Source organism: Stenella coeruleoalba (genome assembly GCF_951394435.1).
Source record: "Stenella coeruleoalba genome assembly, chromosome: 1".
Taxonomy (NCBI): Eukaryota; Metazoa; Chordata; class Mammalia; order Artiodactyla; family Delphinidae; genus Stenella; species Stenella coeruleoalba.
In genome coordinates, this window is record NC_137169.1 from 57790587 (window position 1) to 57809756 (window position 19170).

At 41.0% G+C, this 19170-nt stretch overlaps 1 protein-coding gene across 1 annotated transcript in view; it reads left to right on the forward strand.

Moving 5' to 3' along the window:
- The first annotated feature begins 8490 nt into the window (after nt 1–8490).
- Nucleotides 8491–19170, forward strand: part of IL12RB2 (interleukin 12 receptor subunit beta 2) — a 78836-nt gene continuing 68156 nt past the window's right edge. Inside the window, exon 1 of the mRNA XM_079924835.1 lies at nt 8491–8839. The gene's annotated coding sequence lies outside the window, so the exon portion shown is untranslated. The remainder of the gene's footprint in view (nt 8840–19170) is intronic.

A 19170-nucleotide genomic window follows, 5' to 3' on the forward strand; every position in this document is an offset into this window, starting at 1 on the left:
AAGTCCATTCCAGAGAGTATTTTTTTATGTATGGAAAGCATGGAGCAAAGAGATATTTGGAGCCTAAAAGACTGACACATAGAAAAGAATGTTAATGCTCACCAAGCATCTATGTTCCAGAGTGCCCTTCATTAGATTTTCATTGAGCAAATCTATAACTAACTAACTAATTAAATAAATAAGAATCTACTGTGTGATTTTATGTAGGAATGTTTGTGAGAAATTTGTCTTTTATGTGAACCACTCTCCTCTTTAGAAGAACCTAAGAACTTTCTCTTGGGCCACCGCAAGTTCTGCTTCTGATGCCCAGGTTACAAGCCATTATATGATGGGATCTGTGAATCCTGTGTGTCATATGTCTCTTAGATTTAGCTGTTGAGAAGAGCCAAGCCAGATTGCGAATCAAACTTATATTGTGCAGGGCCTGTGGCTGTCAGTGTTTTAAATTTGCCTCCTGTCTCATTTTACTCTTTAAGCTTTATTTTCATTTAATAAGGCTTCTGGCAACCTAAAAACCTCTTGTAAATGCATTGTTCCTATCTAAGACACGGCATTTTCCATGTGGTTTGTTCATCTATAAACAACATCTGCGCTTGCTGAATGTCAGTTGTGGAAAAGTTACAACTCTGCATTTTAAGAATCTTTGGGGATCACAAATAATCTAAGAATCTTACACTACAATATTTTATATTTTCAACATATGACACTATAAGTATATTTAGGAGTTACATTGGTGTCCTATCAGTGTAACACTTTGGACAGATGAGTAAAATTGATAATTAAGCAAAAACTTTCAGAAATGGAACTTTTGCAAAGTGAAGCAGTAAGAATGAATAATTAATCTTAGATTCTAATCTTCTTATTAAAATAAAAGGTTAAAATGTATGTCAAAACTTCTTACCAAGCTTAAGTGTGCCAGCATTTGTCTGATGCACTAAATCACTATGTTGGCAACCATCTCTTAATATTTATTCTGACAAATGACACTCAGTTGTTCATAGCACAGTATGATTAAGTACTTTCAGGACTTCTGGTATCAACAATGAGCCAAAATAGACATTTAAAGGAATGGAAAAATACCAGAAATGGAAACTGAACTAGTATTTCCTAGAAAAGTCTTTGTCACTGTCAGTGTGGTTATTCACTTAATTGAGCTTTTGATTTGCAAGTGCTATAGCTACACAGATGACCATCTCATATCCAAAGACTTAATCATCCTAACCATCATAGGTTGATAGTTTGGTTTGTATGTTAGGCTCTTGCTTCACCAGCCTTTCTCAACTGTCTAGGGCTTGTTCTCAGAAAATACAGAAGCAAGATTTTTTTTTTCTCTAACTAGATAGGCAACCACTGACAACCACCATGTATCTACTAGGGAAACTCCCCAGAGATTCAAAGAAGAGGAGGAAGGAAAGGAAAAGAAAGGAAAAAAGAAAACAGAAAGACCTCTACAGATGGTTAAATTCCATACGGAAGGGTCATTGACATGCTAAGCAAAACTATATATAATTTTCCAACTATTCTTTTTTAACTCTGTTGAAAGTTTGAAGATTCAATACCACTTATAACTTTGGTTGACCAAAGAGAATGAGATCTCTCCAGAGCAAGTCAATTCAACTCAACAAGTATTTGTTGAGCCCCTGTTCTGTGCTGCTCACTGTGCCAAGTGCTGGAGATAAGGGGGCAAACAAGACAGGACTCCTTGCAGTCCTGGAGCTTACAATAACAGGAAGGATGCAGGGAGGATGGGAGAACCCCTGTTATCAATAACTATTAGCACGAGCTTTCCCTCAATATTTAACCCTAAATTGAATGAGCTACTGATGAACTTAGAAGAAGATAATTTCTCTAATAATGCTTATGTAAGATAAGTCATCTTCTGATTTATTTGCATCCAGGGAAAAGAAGAGAATAATGAAGGCTATCATTGTTGCCTGCATCTTATAGTTTTCTCATAATTTGTTTTGCTTGCTTAACTGATTCAAGTCCTTTCTCCAATACCTCTCATCTGTTCCCCTACAGAAAATGGCTCAGATGTACTGGAATACCATCTTGTGTCTGATTTAGCAATTTTATAACATGCTTCAGTTAGAAGTTAACAGACTAGTGGTTTCTAAACATTTTAGATTGTGCATGCCTTAAGAAAAAAGGGACTTGAGAATATATACCCAATATATGGTCAGCTTTTTAAAAAATTTACTTAAAAATTTTATATATACATAAATATATATTATAAATATAAATTTCCAACATATATATTGTAAAATGTACACAAAAATAGAAATTAATTTTAAAATGAGAGTAAAATTCATTTTTTGAATAATTTATTAACAAAATAAGAAGCCTTTCTTCTCACTAAAAATTGTAGAAAAATAAGCTAATCTATGAATTATATAAGCTTTTTATTAACATTTGGTTACATAATTTTATTACTCCTGATATTGATTAGTCGTCCTTTCAAACTGAGCAGAAGCTGCTGCATTTTCATATTTTTTAACACCTGGGTTGAAAATTCACTCAATTACTCAACTGAAAGACGGAAAAAGATAGTAAATTGTTTCCAAGTTTTTTAAGCATTTTTTTGTAGGTGACAAAGTTACATATTTTTAGCAAAAAAAAAAAAAAATCCCACAATAGTGGTAACGTTTTGAAATATTTGTTTTCAAATGTTCTCTTTATAGCACTTTCTCACCCAGTGTTGAAATGTTATCTTTACTTGAAGGGACAAAAAAGCCTTGTTTTTTATTTTTTTCCAAAAATATCTATTAGGTAACATACTACTAAGAGACACATCATTACAGAAAAGATCAGCGAGTTTAAAATATTTGCCTTCTTCGTAAAAAAAAAAAAAAATAATAGCTCAGTTTTAACTAGATTCTTTTAACTTTGTTGCAAATAATTTTCACAGTCACTCACCAGCTCACTAGGCAGTGATGTTAAGATTCTATAACTTAAGGATTTGTTTTTATCAAATTATTCACGTAGATAAATTGCTGAAGTATGTAAACTACATGTCACAGTCTCATAAAAGCAATCCACTGTACTTTGTGATGTCTAAGACGTACATTTTTCATATTTAACATCTTCAAAACTGGGAGGTGTCTCTACATAATGATCAAGGGATCAGTCCAAGAAGAAGATATAACAATTATAAATGTTTATGCACCCAGCATAGGAGCACCTCAATACATAAGGCAAATGCTAACAACCATGAAAGGAGAAACCGACAGTAACACAATAATAGTAGGGGATTTTAACACCCCACTTACACCAATGGACAGACCATCCACAGAAAATAGATACATAAACAAAAGCTTTAAATGACACAGTAGACCAGGTAGATTTAATTGGTATTTATAGAACATTCCACCCAAAAGTGGGAGAATACCCTTTCTTCTCAAGTGTACATAGAACATTCTCCAGGATAGATCACATCTTGCATCACAAATCAAGCCTCAGAAAATTTAAGAAAACTGAAATCGTATCAACCATCTTTTCTGACCATAATGCTATGAGACTGGAAATCAATTACAGGAAAAAAACTGTAAAAGACACAAATACATGGAGGCTAAACAGTGTGCTACTAAATAACCAAGAGATCACTGAAGAAATCAAAGAAGAAAAAAATATATACACAGAAACAAATGACAACAAAAACACGTGACCCAAAACCTATGGGATGCAACAAAAGCAGTTCTAAAGAGGGAAGTTTATAGCAGTTCAATCTCACCTCAAGAAACAAGAAAAATCTCGAATAAACAATCTAACCCTACACTTAAAACAACTAGAGAAAGAAAAACAAAGAAAACCCAAAGTCAGTAGAAGGAAAGAAATCATAAGGATCAGAGCTGAAATAAATGAAATAGAAATGAAGAAAACAATAGCAAAGATCAATAAAACTAAAAGCTGGTTCTTTGAGAAGATAAGCAAAATTGATAAACCCTTAGCCAGACTCATCAAGAAAAAAAAGGGAGAGGAAGCAAATCAATAAAATTAAAAATGAAAAAGGAGAAATCACAACTGACACCGCAGAAATACAAAGGGTTATAAGAGACTACTACAAACAACTATATGCCAATAAAATGGACAACCACAAAGAAATGGACAAATTCTTGGGAAGATACAATTTTCCAAGACTGAGCCATGAAGAATTAGAAAATATAAACAGACCTATTAAAGTAATGAAATTGAAACTGTAATTAAAAATCTGCCAACAAACAACAGTCCAGGACCAGATGGCTTCACAGGAGAATTCTATCAAACATTTAGAGAAGACCTAACACCAATCCATCTTAAACTCTTCCAAAAAATTGTAGAGGGAGAAACACTTCCAAATTCATTCTATGAAGCCACCATCACCCTGATACCAAAATCAGAAAAAGATATCACAAAAAAAGAAAATTATATAACAATATCACTGATGAACATAGATGCAAAAATCCTCAACAAAATACTAGCAAACAGAATCCAACAGCACATTAAAAGGATCATACACCATGATCAAGTGGAATTTATCGCAGGGATGCAAGGATTCTTCAATATATGCAAATCAATCAATGTGATACACCACATTAACAAATTAAGGAATAAAAACCATATGATCATCTCAATAGATGCAGAAAACGCTTTTGACAAAATTCAACACCCATTTATAATAAAACCCCTCCAGAAAATGGGCATAGAGAGGACCTACCTCAACATAATAAAGGCCATATATGACAAACCAACAGCAAGCATCATACTCAGTGGTGAAAAACTGAAAGCATTGCCACTAAGATCAGGAACAAGACAAGGATGTCCACTCTTGCCACTCTTATTCAACATAGTTTTGGAAGTCCTAGCCATGGCAATCAGAGAAGAAAAAGAAATAGAAGGAATACATATTGGAAAACAAGAAGTAAAACTGTCACTGTTTGCAGATGACATGATACTATACATAGAGAATCCTAAAGATGCAAAATTACTAGAACTAATCAATGAATTTGGTAAGGTTGCAGGATACAAAATTAATGCATAGAAATCTCTGGCATTCCTATACACCAACAACGAAAAATCAGAAAGAGAAATTAAGGAAACACTCCCATTTACCATTGCAACAAAAAGAATGAAATACCTAGGAATAAACCTGCCTAAGGAGGAGAAAGGCTTGTACTCAGAAAACTATAAAACACTGATGAAAGAAATCAAAGATGTCATAAACAGATGGAGAAATACACCATGTTCCTATATTGGAAGAATCAATATTGTGAAAATGACTCTACTACCAAAAGCAATCTACAGATTCAATGCAATCACTTTCAAATTACTAATGGCATTTTTTACAGAACTAGAACAAAAAATCTTAAAATCTGTATGGAGACACAAAAGACCCCGAATAGCCAAAGCAGTCTTGAGGGAAATAAACGGAGCTGGAGGAATCAGACTCCCTGACTTCAAACTATACCACAAAGCTACAGTAATCAAGACAGTATGGTACTGGCACAAAAACAGAAATATAGATCAATGGTACAGGATAGAATGCCCAGAGATAAACCCATGCATATATGGTCACCTAATTTATGACAAAGGAGGCAAGAATATACAACAGAGAAAAGACATTTCTTCAATAAGTGGTTCTGGGAAAACTGGACAGCTACATGTAAAAGAATGAAATTAGAACACTACCTAACACCATACACAAAAATAATCTCCAAATGGATTAAAGACCTAAATGTAAGACTAGACACTATAAAACTCTTAGAGGAAAACACAGGAAAAACACTCTTTGGCATAAACCACAGCAAGATCTGTTTTGACCCACCTCCTAGAGTAACAGAATTAAAAACAAAAATAAACAAATGGGACTTAAAAGCTGTTGCACAACAAAAACCATAAACAAGATGAAAAGAGGACGCTCAGAATGGGAGAAAATATTTGCAAATGAAACAACGGACAGAGGATTAATTTCCAAAGTATACAAACAGCTCATGGAGCTCAATATCAAAAAACAAACAATCCAATTAAAAAATGGGCAGAAAACCTAAATAGACATTTCACCAAGGAAGACATACAGATGGCCAAGAGGCACATGAAAAGAGGCTCAACATCACTAATTATTAGGGAAATGCAAATCAAAACTACAATGAGGCATCACTTCACGCCAGTCAGAATGGCCATTATCAAAAAATCTAGAATCAATAAATGTTGGAAGGGATGTGGTGAAAAGGTAACCCTCCTGCACTGTTGGCAGGAATGTAAATTGATACAACCACTATGGAAAACAGTATGGAGGTTCCTTAAAAAACTAAAAATAGAACTACCATATGACCCAGCAATCCCACTACTGGGTATATACCCTGAGAAAACCACAATTCAAAAAGAGACATGTACCACAATGTTCACTGCAGCACTATTTACAATAGCCAGGATATGGAAGAAGCCTAAGTGTCCATCGACAGATGAATGGATAAAGATGTGGCACATATATACAATGGAATATTACTCAGCCATAAAAAGAAACAAAATTGAGTTATTTGTAGTGAGGTGGATGGACCTGGAGTCTGTCATACAGAGTGAAGTAAGTCATAAAGAGAAAAACAAATACCATTTGCTAACGCATATATATGGAATCTAAAAAAAAAAAATTGTACTAATAGACCTAGTTGCAGGGGAGGAATAAAGATTAGACATAGAGAATGGACCTGAGGACATGGGGTGGGAGGGGGAAGCCTTGGCGAAGTGAGAGTAGCATGGACATATATACACTACCAAATGTAAAACAGTTAGCTAGTGGGAAGCAGCAGCATAGCACAGGGAGATCAGCTCCGTGCTCTGAGATGACCGAGAGGGGTGGGATAGGGAGGATGCGAGGGAGGCTCAAGAGGGAGGGGATATGGGGACATACGTATGCATATGGATGATTCACTTTGGTGTACAATAGAAACTAACACAGTATTGTGAAGCAATTATACTCCAATAACGATCTATTAAAAAGAAATTGGGAGGTGTCTTATGCTTACTGCCCAAACGGTATGGTGATGGAGTTGGCTCTGCACATACTAAGCAAGCCTGGATTGGTTTCAGTGGAAGGGAAGAACATCCCAGAGGTAACAGTGGGACATTCTTTTAAGAAATGTGGCTTTATTAATACTCATGTCACTGAAGATGATATTGAGTGAAACAAAAAAGTCATCAGGAATGTTGCAGACTGAACGCGAATGTATCTAAAGAATATTTTAACCAAATTTATTTTGCTTCTATTTTCCTTTTTCTTTTCAAATGAACAAGACTGATAGCAAACACATATGTCTAATAAATCTAAAAGGGATATTTTTTAAAACATAAAAATTTTAGGGGCTTCCCTGGTGGTGCAGTGGTTAAGAATCTGCCTGCCTTCGCAGGGAACACGGGTTTGAGCCCTGGTCCGGGAAGATCCCACATGCCGTGGAGCAACTAAGTCCGTGCGCCACAACTACTGAGTCTGCGCTCTAGAGCCCATGGGCCACAACTACTGAAGCCCACGTGCCACAACCACTGAAGCCCACGTGCCTAGAGCCCATGCTCCTCAACAAGAGAAGCCACCACAATGTGAAGCCCACGCACCGCAACGAAGAGTAGCCCCCTCTCGCGGCCATCAGAGAAAAGCTTCCACGCAGCAACGAAGACCCAAGGCAGCCAAAATAAATAAATAAAATAAAATAATAAAATAAAAAATTTTTTTGAAAATAAAAATTTCAATTAAAAATATTCTAAGTGACAAGAAAGCATTATGTCACAAGTTTATAAGACAGTTCTTTTTCTTACTAGTGTATAAAAAATAGTACGGGGCTTCCCTGGTGGCGCAGTGGTTGAGAGTCCTCCTGCCGATGCAAGGGACACAGGTTCGTGCCCCAGTCCGGGAAGATCCCACATACCGCGGAGTGGCTGGGCCCGTGAGCCATGGCCGCTGGGCCTGCGCGTGCGGAGCCTGTGCTCCGCAACGGGAGAGGCCAGAACAGTGAGAGGCCCAAGTACCACCAAAAAAAAAGCAAAAAAATAGTACGTCTTAGAGTTGAATTCCTAGCGTCAATAAAATATTGTCATAAGTAAAAGCACCGCTGTCATCCCCTCTGCATTTTGGACAGTTTTCCCTCTTCCCTCAGAATCCCACTTATAACATATGGAACATGGGACCATTTAGAGTCAGGGTCATGCCACCTATTTAATGTGAATTCTTTCTTACTTTTTAGTTACAAACACAAATGAAAGTTCTAGTATTTTCTTCTCACACCCAGTCTTACACACAGCCCGCTTCGGTGACCGCAGCACTAGGGTGTGGTAAGTGCTGGGCAAGCACAGAAGAACGTCTCTGAGGAAAGTTCTCTACAGAGTGTCAACGAAGTGCCGCTTCCCCGTGGCGGTGAAGGGCGAGAACATGATTCGGCCGTGCTTTTCATACCCTGGTGCTTAATTCACCTCACCACCCCGGCTGAGGAGCGAGGCTTTCCTACCCTCCTTGTATAGAAGGGGAACCCGACGTGTGCCGCAGTAATTACCTTGCTCCGGGCGGCACGGGCACGGGCATAGCCCGCCAGGAGCGGAACCGGACCCTGGCCGGCCCGCTTCGACAGCTGACAGTGCAGCCGCTTTCCCTCTGCCGACGACCACGGCCACATCCATCTCCTCGGCCCGGGCGCCGCCCGACGCACGTCCGCGCGCGCCCCTGCGCCGCCGGAGCGCCCACCCCGGGGTCACAGGCGGGGCGCGCACGGGCACCGGAACGCCCGGAGCGCACACTGCCTGCGCCGCACGTGCGTCCCGCAGCACCCGGGCCATCGGCTCCGCGCCGCCCCGCAGCGGGCCCGCGGGCTGGAGACGCGCGGTGAGTGGCCGGGGAATCGGTGGGGCGCGGACGCTTGGGACCCCCGGCTTTCGTGCTTCGCTTCTCCCGGGGAGGGGGATTTGGGGGCGGCCTCTGCTCATCTGGGTCCTCACTGTGGGCTGGACGTTCGCTTGAGAGTGCCGGGTCGCGGTTGGCCAGATGGAGCGGAGGGGCGCTCAGATTGAGTTTCCAAGGCGTTCGCAGAACGGTGGGAACGTGAGGAGGGGAGGGCTGGTGTCTGGAAACGGCAGCGGGTACCCGTCAGGGGCCAGGCCCACGGGCGTGACTCGCGGCTCGGAAGTGGATCTTTTGTGAATAAGATATGGAGGAGTCTTACTTAGTCTTGCATGGGGGTGAATTGTCCCTTTCTCCGCAGCACTTTCCTGAGGCCTCTGTAGACGCACAGTCCCCACCTGTCTAGTCACTAGCAGAATGCTCTGGGGCGAGCCGCTTGGCCAGTCGCTTTTCTCATCTGTGAAATGTCTCTTTAGAGAGGCTCTTTTCACTTGGTTGAGGGGCAGTAAATACAAACATCGGAGGAGATTAAGTATCCCTGCGATTAGATCCAGGTTTTACGAATAGCAATGCAAATGCATACAAAAAGTTTTTTCCTGGTATCTCTAAAGAACAAGGCAAAACTCCGAATGTCTGTTACAATCCCCTACGAGTATATCCTGTGTGGATAAAAGTCTTCGTTGAGCACCTACTATGGACTTGGCCCTTGGGTATCACTGTTATCCTCTATAATTCTTTAGAAACTCAGTGAACTGGTTATAAGTATTCCCGTTTTACAGATGTGGAAACTTTCACACTTTCACAGAGATAGTGAGTTACAGGTTTTTGGCTCCAGGCTCTGTGCTCCTTGCCTTTGCACCTCTGACTCAAAACATTATATCCACCTCCACTTGGGCAAACAAACATTAGATTCTGGTTCCCATTAACAAGGAATGGTACAGTGCCCTGTTTCTCTGTCCAGCATATAACTGAAAGGACCTTAGTGGCTGAGAGCTGATACTCTTTCCCTCCATTTTAATGTGAAATTCTCAATTCATTACTGTCACTTTCTTGGGCACAAAAGGCTCTAAAAGAGTTTGCAGCATTCTTTTATCATGTATCATGTTGCTTGACTGTCATGATGCTTACATAAATTCCCAAATTTTGGCAAGCTTTGAATCTTTCTTACATTAGAATGAGTTCTAGTGTGGAAAAAATTCTAAAGCAGATGTGAGATTTTTAAGGGAGAAGAATCCTATAAGCACAGTAGATGTACATCATTTCTCAATTGTGGACTTTTTTTTTTTTAATTGTACCTGCTTTGTTCTTTGGCCAATTATTTGTCATCTTTGCAATTACACTCACAGCACTGCTCTCAACTTCTGCATGTACATTTGTGCAGGCTAATCTGGAAAGAAACCCAAATCCCAAAGAAGCTTTGTCCAATTTCCTTTGTTCTTGGAACATGGTGGTGTTCTTTGCTAATGGTAACAATGTGTTTTTAAAGTATAAATACGTATTGAACATCTGTTATGTTCAAGACATTGTGCTGGTCACTGTAATATAAAGAAACGTAAGTCTCAGTTCCTGTCCTCAAAAAAGTTAAAACTGTTTAGGAAGACAATAATTATGAGAACACTTAGTATGTCATAAATTATAAGTGGCATGAAGTCACCTTTTATGAAGGAGGTATGGGATCTAGTTTTAATCAAATTAATTCTTCAGTGATGAGCCAGATGAATGGGCCAAGAGAGAGGTCAAAAAGCAAGGATGTCTAGCTTAATTCTAACAATGTCCTTGATAAGTAAATGATATTATCTTTTTTTCTTAAAATAATAATAATGGATGATAGTATTTATTGAGCTCTTTCTATATACCAGGCACTTTGCTAAGAGCTTCTCATTTAACTCCCACAATAATCCCGTCAGTTTGGTGCTATCTTTATTTTTATTTTACAATTGAGGAAACTCAAGCATGGAAGGTAGTTCTAATTTAGCTGAATTTACTTCTGGTTTTTCTGTATTAGCGTGATCAACTTGCAGATCTCTCCACCTGCAGAATAGAGATACCAATAGTTACTTTATTTAGTAGAAGACCAAATGTTAACAACTCAGTCACATGCTCTGCATTGTGATAAATTGCTAAGTAAATGCCTATAAAAGATTATTAAGATTAGAATCTTAATTTACATCCCTTTTGCAGTAAAAGGAAAATATTAAGTAAAACAGGCAGAGGTGCTGAGATATGGGATTATTAGTGTCGAGATTTCGGTTGAATTTTTAGTTTATAGAAGAAACCTTGAGGAATATTGTAGCATGGTGATCATTAGTCTTTGCCCCCTAGACCCAGGGTGCCTCCAATTATATTAGGATAGTTGTGAAATTCCGAGAAGACTCTTAAAACAAAGTAATTGTAATGTGCTTTAATATTTTTAATGCCTTATAGCACTAAGAAAAGACTCAGGGGTTGAAGCTACAAAACTTGCCAGGATTTTACAAGACTCAAGGATAAACGTGCCACTCCCATGCCATTGTCCACGAATAGAGACTTCAAGGTTAAATGTGTCAAAGGAGAGACCTTTCCAATAAACTAAGGAAGAAAAGTTAGTGAAAGAGATCTAATTTTCTCAATAAATGTGGATTGCCATTTTTCAGAGTTACTTGTGATGATGTTACTATGATGACACAGGTAGAAGTGGAGAAACCAGGATGACACCTGGCCCCAGGATGATCCTCTGGCCCTAAATACCAGGCTCTTTCCAGTATATCATCCTTTTCAGTAAGAGATGGCTTATTTTTTATTTTTTTATTTTTTTTGCGGTACGCGGGCCTCTCACTGTTGTGGCCTCTCCCGTTGCGGAGCACAGGCTCTGGACGCGCAGGCTCAGTGGCCATGGCTCACGGGCCCAGCTGCTCCGCGGCATGTGGGATCTTCCCAGACCGGGGCACGAACCCGTGTCCCATGCATCGGCAGGCGGACTCTCAACCACTGCGCCACCAGGGAAGCCCAAGAGATGGCTTATTTTGTTTATAGCTATTGAAAGATGCAGAGAGTGAAATTAGAGAAGATTGGATTGTTGAAACTTAATTGAACAAGTGCCATGAAAATTGTAGCCTTGTGAAGCTAATCGAAGAAAGAAAAAACATAGCAAATAACACCAACTGATCTGAAAGTACCTTGTTTCTTCAAGACTCCATCCACCTCTTATTTCTTCTTTCTTTATTTCCTGTTTATTGCTCTATTGTAGGAATGCTTGTTCAATTTATAAGACAGTTCACAGTACACATGATTCTGGGGTTGGGGCCTGATAAGATTCCCTAATGCATTTTAAATGTAATTTGTTTACACACAACATTTCAGGAGCCAGTATATTATGTCCAGGGTGATATATCTGAATTGGAAATAGAGACGAATAGGTCTGACAGAACATTCCAGAAAAACAGGAAAGAAGGGAAAAAAGCATAAGGGGATCTTTGTTAAGAAAAATTATAAAGAGGTCATAAAGCGGGAAAGGAGAAAACACCCTAAAATTTAAAAAAAGAGAGAGAGAGGGACCCAAACTTCAGAAGTCTCCTGAATTCAAGCAAGAGAAGAAAGTTCCTGTAAATGGGTAAAATTAGGACTACAAATGCTAACCAGTGAGATGAGAGAAGGTTCAAGAGAGCCTCAGCAGCTGCATAAGAAAGGAAAACAGGTGTGCGTCCAATTCGGCTCATGTAATGGGGGTTGGAACTGTTGGCTAGAGAGAAGAAAAAGCAGAAGCGGTTGATGTGGTTACTTTCCTTCCCCTTTAAGCCATCTGACATGACATTATGAAGGGGGTGATTTGATGATCTGAGGCTGGCAGGCCAGGGTTTGTCCGTGTTATGGCTTGTTCGATTTTTCAACAAATGGTAGACTCAGAAGCAAAAAGGAGATGATGCTTTGGTCAGGAAACTCTTCTTTTTCATGACATAGCCCATGGAAAGGTATGGGGAAGAGAAGTTGGCTCCAGTGGCTGAGTTGCAAGTTAGCTACTTGGTGGACCTGATTTTCCTCTTCCATCCTCAGAGTGGAATAGATCATTAGAGATGGTTACATATTGTGTGTACACTGGGTTTTATTGTTTGATCTTCTTTTGAGGGAGGTGGGTGATTCAACCTTCTGAAAACTAAAGCATTAGTCATTGTAAGTGCTTTACTAGATGGGTATCATAAAGATTGTATGTAATGTACATCAAACATAATAAAAGATCAACAAAAGATCAACAAAAGATCAACATCAATAAAAGATCAACAACATTAGTATTAAGGGCAGTGTTAATATTAGCATTATTTCTAGTTTTATGCTGCTATAGTTGCAACTGGTCAGAAGCAATCTTACCTGCTAGAAGTAATCTTGGATTAGAAATTGGGACACCTCCGTTCTGATCTGGATTCTGCTATTAATGTGACCTTTGGACCTTTGGCAAGTCCCTTGTTTTCTCTAGGGCTCAGTTTATCTGTATATAAAATGAGGAATGTAGGGCTTCCCGGGTGGCGCAGTGGTTGGGAGTCCACCTGCCGACGCAGGGGACAGAGATTCGTGCCCCGGTCCGGGAAGATCCCATATGCCACGGAGCGGCTGGGCCTGTGAGCCATGGCCGCTGAGCCTGCGCGTCCGGAGCCTGTGCTCAGCGACGGGAGAGGCCACAACAGTGAGAGGCCCGCGTACCGCAAAAAAAAAAAAAAAAAAAATGAGGAATGTAGAATACATGACCTCCAAAGTGTTGTCCCTGATCTGCTACCAGTAAGATATGTCTGTCAGTAGCTTCGCTGGCAGAAGAGAATGATTTTGTACCCTGCCTCATTGCGTCAACTGGGTAATTAACGGCATGTATTTATAAGGCAGACAGCCTTAATGCACATTCAGAAGAATCACTTGGTTGTTCTCTGGTGGCCCAGACTCAAATGTCAGCTTTTGGGAGAGGAAAGGAGCAGTAGGACATGGTAATTATTGGCTAACCTTTGAGGTTCCTTCCTCCTCTGAGTTATTAAATTCTTTGATAGCCAGGGCTAAGACTGCCTAACATATGACCTTTTACCTAGTCTAACAAAACATACAATTCCAATACGTTGAAAGTCGTAAACGATTTAGAAAAGAGATACAAAAGCTGGACCCAGAAGGGAAAATGGGAGCTAGCCTCAGTGGAGTGCCTACCCTGTGCTAGGTATTCTCATGGGTCCATGACACTGGCATATTCATCCTCCTAGTAACTTTGTCTAGGTAGGTATTCCTGAACTCATTGCATGAATGAGGAAATGGCCCCCAGACAGTTAACAGCACACAGTAGAACTGAGATTCACTAGCCTTTTTCTTTTCCACAATACCATGCTGCCCCTTGAGCTTACTATGGTGCTACAGAAGAAAAGTGATGTGGAAGTAGGAAGAGTTCTAGCCTACATGAAATTACCACCTGTGGTAAGGGTTTTTCCTAGCCTAGTCAAATATGATTTTAGCTGTTTATTTTGTGCTTCTTGGAGCAGTGGGGAAAGAGAGGCTCACTGAGGGGGAATTGTCTCTGCCCTCCTGCCAGTTGCTTTATTTCTGGCTGGTCCCCGCCCCCCTCATTGAGATGTTGTTTTCACTGTCTGGAAATTGTCACCACTTGAGTGATGAGTCAGTGACATAGCACACTTTTTGATTTTCTGATTCAAGACAGAGTTGTAGTTTTAATATTGACCCTCCAGGCAGGCTGTATGAAGGATGTTTACAGTTGATAGGAGGTTTCATTTTATTGGAAGATACCTCATTTACTTGAAGGTCTTTGGGGTTCTGAGTTTCTTATAAATGAAGCAGCTATTTTATCTGGTCATTCAGAGGAAATGAGCATGTTTGTGTTTGAATCAATGTACTATATAAACTCAAATTTATCCTCTATTTTGCCTATTTCATATATAGGTGTGTGTATATATCTATCATATATGTACATATTTCAGATATATACATTTTTAAAATTCTTATAATAACCAAGTAATGTTTTACTGTTGAATATTTGGAGAATGTTATTGCTTCATAAGTTGCAAGGCACATTGAAAGATACCCTGTAGATACCCTTTGCAGTTAAGAAGCAGAAACCTATTTAATCCCTATATATCTGTTCATTCAGTTATCTTCTAATTCAATCCATAATTTCCTTTATGCCAGAATATTCCAAGGCTTAATGAAAACTAACGAATTTTAAACTAAACTAAGGTAGCTACAATAAAAAAAGACTTATTAATGATGTCGAACACCATGTAGCAGAATAAGATTTAATGTACTTTTAATGTATTGTAGTTATATTAAACTAAACCAGAAGTAAAAAACAGAAAAACCATTTAAATTTCATTCAGTTCAGCACATGCCTTTTATGTGCCACGGATTGTGGCCTCTGCCCATGAGGAACTTGCAAGCTAATGGAGGAGACAAGCCGATACCAGAAGAAATTAGTCCTATTTAATACAACAGGTGCTAAGATAGGAGGATGCCAGGATGCTATGAAGATACTAGTAGGAGGCTTCAGTCTACCTGAAGACATCAATAAGGCTAAGATCTGGCTACTTCTTTCCATCTCTGCTGCTATCACTGTGGTCCACATCACCATCACTTCCTACCTGGGCCTCCCCAGGTGCTTCCTAACTGGTCTGCTTGCTTCTACTCCAGCCTCCATACACAGAGCCAAGACTAGTTTTTCTGTTTGTTTGCTTTTGTATTTGTGTGTGTGTTTAATGTAATTCATATCTTGTGATACCCTAGTTAAAACCCAGCTAAATAAATAAATAAACCCTCTAATGATATACCAATGGTTTCCCATAGATTGGAGAGTAAAATCCAGGCTCTCTTCCATGGCAAACAAGCCCATGGTACATCTGGCTCCTACCTTCTTCTCAAATTTCATTTCATACCATTCTCCCCAGAGTCACTTTCCCCAGCTACCCTGACCTTATTTCTATGCCTCAACCACAGCAAGCTTGTTCCTTTGCCTCCAGGCTTTGCACTCAACCTTTATTCTGTCAGGAAGTCTTTTTGAGTCTTTGTCTGGCCTGTGCCAATCTCAGCTCAAGTTTCACCTCCTAGAAACACCTTCATTGACTGGCTTCTCTCCTCCTCGGGTTCTCTCTCCCCTTAGCCTCTCTTATTCTTTCGTCATTATCTGAAGGTATTTGTTTGTTATTTATTTGTCTTTTGTCTACCTTCTCCAGAATGTTGGTTCCATGAGACCTAAAACCTTGTCTGTCTTTTTCTCCACTCTCTCCCAAGTCCTTGGCACATAGCAATGGCTAAATATATATTTGTTGAATAAATGACTGAATAGAAGGTGCCTGAGCTGAGTTGGGATGGATGAGTAAGACTTAGCCAATCTGGGGCTTCCCTGGTGGCGCAGTGGTTAAGAATCCGCCTGCCAGTGCAGGGGACATGGGTTCAAGCCCTGGTCCGGGAAGATCCCACATGCTGCGGAGCAACTAAGCCCGTGCGCCACAACTACTGAGCCTGCGCTCTAGAGCCTGCGCTCCTAGAGCCCGTGCTCTGCAACAAGAGAAGCCACCGCAGTGAGAAGCCTGTGCACCGCAGCAAAGAGTTGTCCCTGCTCGCCTCAACTAGCGAAAAGCCCGGATACAGCAACAAAGACCCAACACAGCCAAAAATAAATTAAATAAATTAAAAAAAAATACCATTCACTAAAAAAAAAAGACTTAGCCAGTCCAAGAACAGTGGAAATGTAAGAGAATAGCATGAACAAAGACACAGAAGCATGTATTGGCATGGGATGTGCAGCTCAGTGTTACTGGACAACAGTGTCAACAGTGGTGGATGTGGCTGGTAATGAAGACAGGAATTAGCTCACAGAAGCCATTGTGTGCCATGACTTGGGCCTTCATGATTTAGAGAGAGCAAAACTGTTGGATTTCAATTTAGATCAGTGTTTCTCAAACATTTTAAACCAAGACCCAGAGAATACATTTTACAGTATCTGTGAGCTGAGGGTCATCTCCAGATTTCAGAGGCACCACCTTCCTTGGCCCATAACCCCCTCCCTCCATCTTCAAAGGCAGCTGCACAGTCCTCGCTCTACAGCTGTCTGACCGACCCTTCTGCCTCCCTCACCCACTTTTAGGGACTCGCATAATTAGATCGGGCCCATCTGGGTGTCCAGGATAACCTCCTCCCCTCAAGGTCCCTAACTTTAGTCACATCTCCAAAGTCCCTTTGTCGTGCAACATAATATATTCACAGGTCTGGGGATTAGGGCATGGACATCTTTGGTGGGCCATTATGCTGCCTACCACAGGGACGTTTATAGGGAATTGTCTATAGCCCCTCCATTCCCTTCTCTCGTTCAATAAAGACATATTGAGTACTCTTTCCCAATGCCAAGTGCTCGCATACGGCAGTGAGCAAGACAGTCAGAGTTCCTGCTCTCATGGTGGCTTAAACTCTAGCACAAAGACAGATGACAAATACGACAATCAAATAAACAAGATAGTTACAGATTGTATCATGAAGTAAATAAGGTGATGAGTAGAAAGGAGATGGCCAAGACCACTTTGGCTGAGTGGTCAGGGAGGGGCTCTCTGAGGAAGTGACGCATGATCTGAGGTCTGAGAGATGTAAGCCAGTCAGCCACTAAGAAGAGCCAGGGGAAGAGGATTCTAGCAGAGGAAATGAAAAGCGCAGAGTCCCCGGAGCAGCAAAGGGCATGTCTTGTTCAAGGAACAGTCTGAAGGCCAGTGTGAATGAAGCAGAGCTGGCAAGGCAAAAACATAGAGCAAATGATGGTGGCAAGATAGGAGACATGAAGCCATGCAGTGGCTGAGAGACTCATGTATGGTAAGGACTTGGAATTTGTTTTCTAACAGCAATGGGGACCTGTTGATGTTTTTTTTTTTTTTTTTTTTGTGGTACGCGGGCCTCTCACTGTTGTGGCCTCTCCCGTTGCGGAGCACAGGCTCCAGACGCGCAGGCTCAGCAGCCATGGCTCACGGGCCCAGCCGCTCCGCGGCATGTGGGATCTTCCTGGACCGGGGCACAAACCCATGTCCCCTGCATCAGCAGGCGGACTCTCAACCACTGCTCCACCAGGGAAGCCCTGTTGACGGGTTTTAAATAGAGGTGATATGAAGCAGGTAACATAATCTGATGTATGTTTTTAAAAGGTAGTCAGCTATGTGAAAATGACTTAGAAAGGGGCAAAGATGGATGGAGAGGCACATTAAGGAGCTACTGCAGTCATCTAGGGGAGAGAGGACAGTGGTTTGGACTGGGGTGAGGATGGTAGAAATGGAGAGAAGTGGACTGATCTGTGATGTATTCAGGAGATAAAATTGACAGGACTTAGTGATGGTTTGGCTGTGGGGCATGAGAGAGAGGGTGGAATCGAGGATGACGTCTAGGTTTTTGAGCAATTCAGGGGATAAAAATATTATTCACGGAGGTAGAAAAGGCTGGAGGAAGAACCAGTTTGGAGAAGGGAGACCAAAAATTCAATTTGAATATGTTAATATTGAGCAGTCTCTTAGATGTCCAAGAAGTGATGCCAAGGAGACATACGTATGAGACTAGAGCTCAGAGCAATGTCTGAGTTGAAGATAAGCATCGGAGAGTCTTTAGCATACAGATGGTATCTAGAGCCAGGTGACCAGAGGAGATCCCTCGGGAGAGACTAGAAATAGAGACAAAAATGTCTTGAGTACACTGAGGTCCTCCAAGACTTAACAGTCAGGAGGAGGAGGAAGAGCCACCAGCAAAGACTATTGAAAAGATGCTGATATTATCTGGGGGCTACCCTGAGTGATGATTGGGTTAGAGGCAGAGGAGTCAAAAGAGCAGGTGGGGCTTCCCTGGTGGCGCAGTGGCTGAGAGTCCGCCTGCCGATGCAGGGGACGCAGGTTCGTGCCCTGGTCCAGGAAGATCCCACATGCCGCGGAGTGGCTGGGCCCGTGAGCCATGGCCGCTGAGCCTGCGTGTCTGGAGCCTGTGCTCCGCAACGGGGGAGGCCACAACAGTGAGAGGCCTGTGTACCGCAAAAAAGGAAAGAACAAGTGGACACTTTCTAGAAGCCCACTAGGGCAGGACTGTTGTATCTCTAGCACTTAACACGGTGCCTGGCAGATGAAAGGTAGCCATCACTGTTGAATGAATAAGTTAATTTTTCTGAGGCTCTCCAGTACGTTCTGGCCCATTTCTAGGTATGGGAATGTGAGGTGAACATTTGCATTGCCAGTGGCCCAACATCACACAGCTTTTCAGCCTGCTTCGTGAATTTCTGGCCCACCTTTAATAGAATTTAGGGATTTGCTAAAGCCATTCCTTAAGTTTAAACTTGGAAACAAACAGAA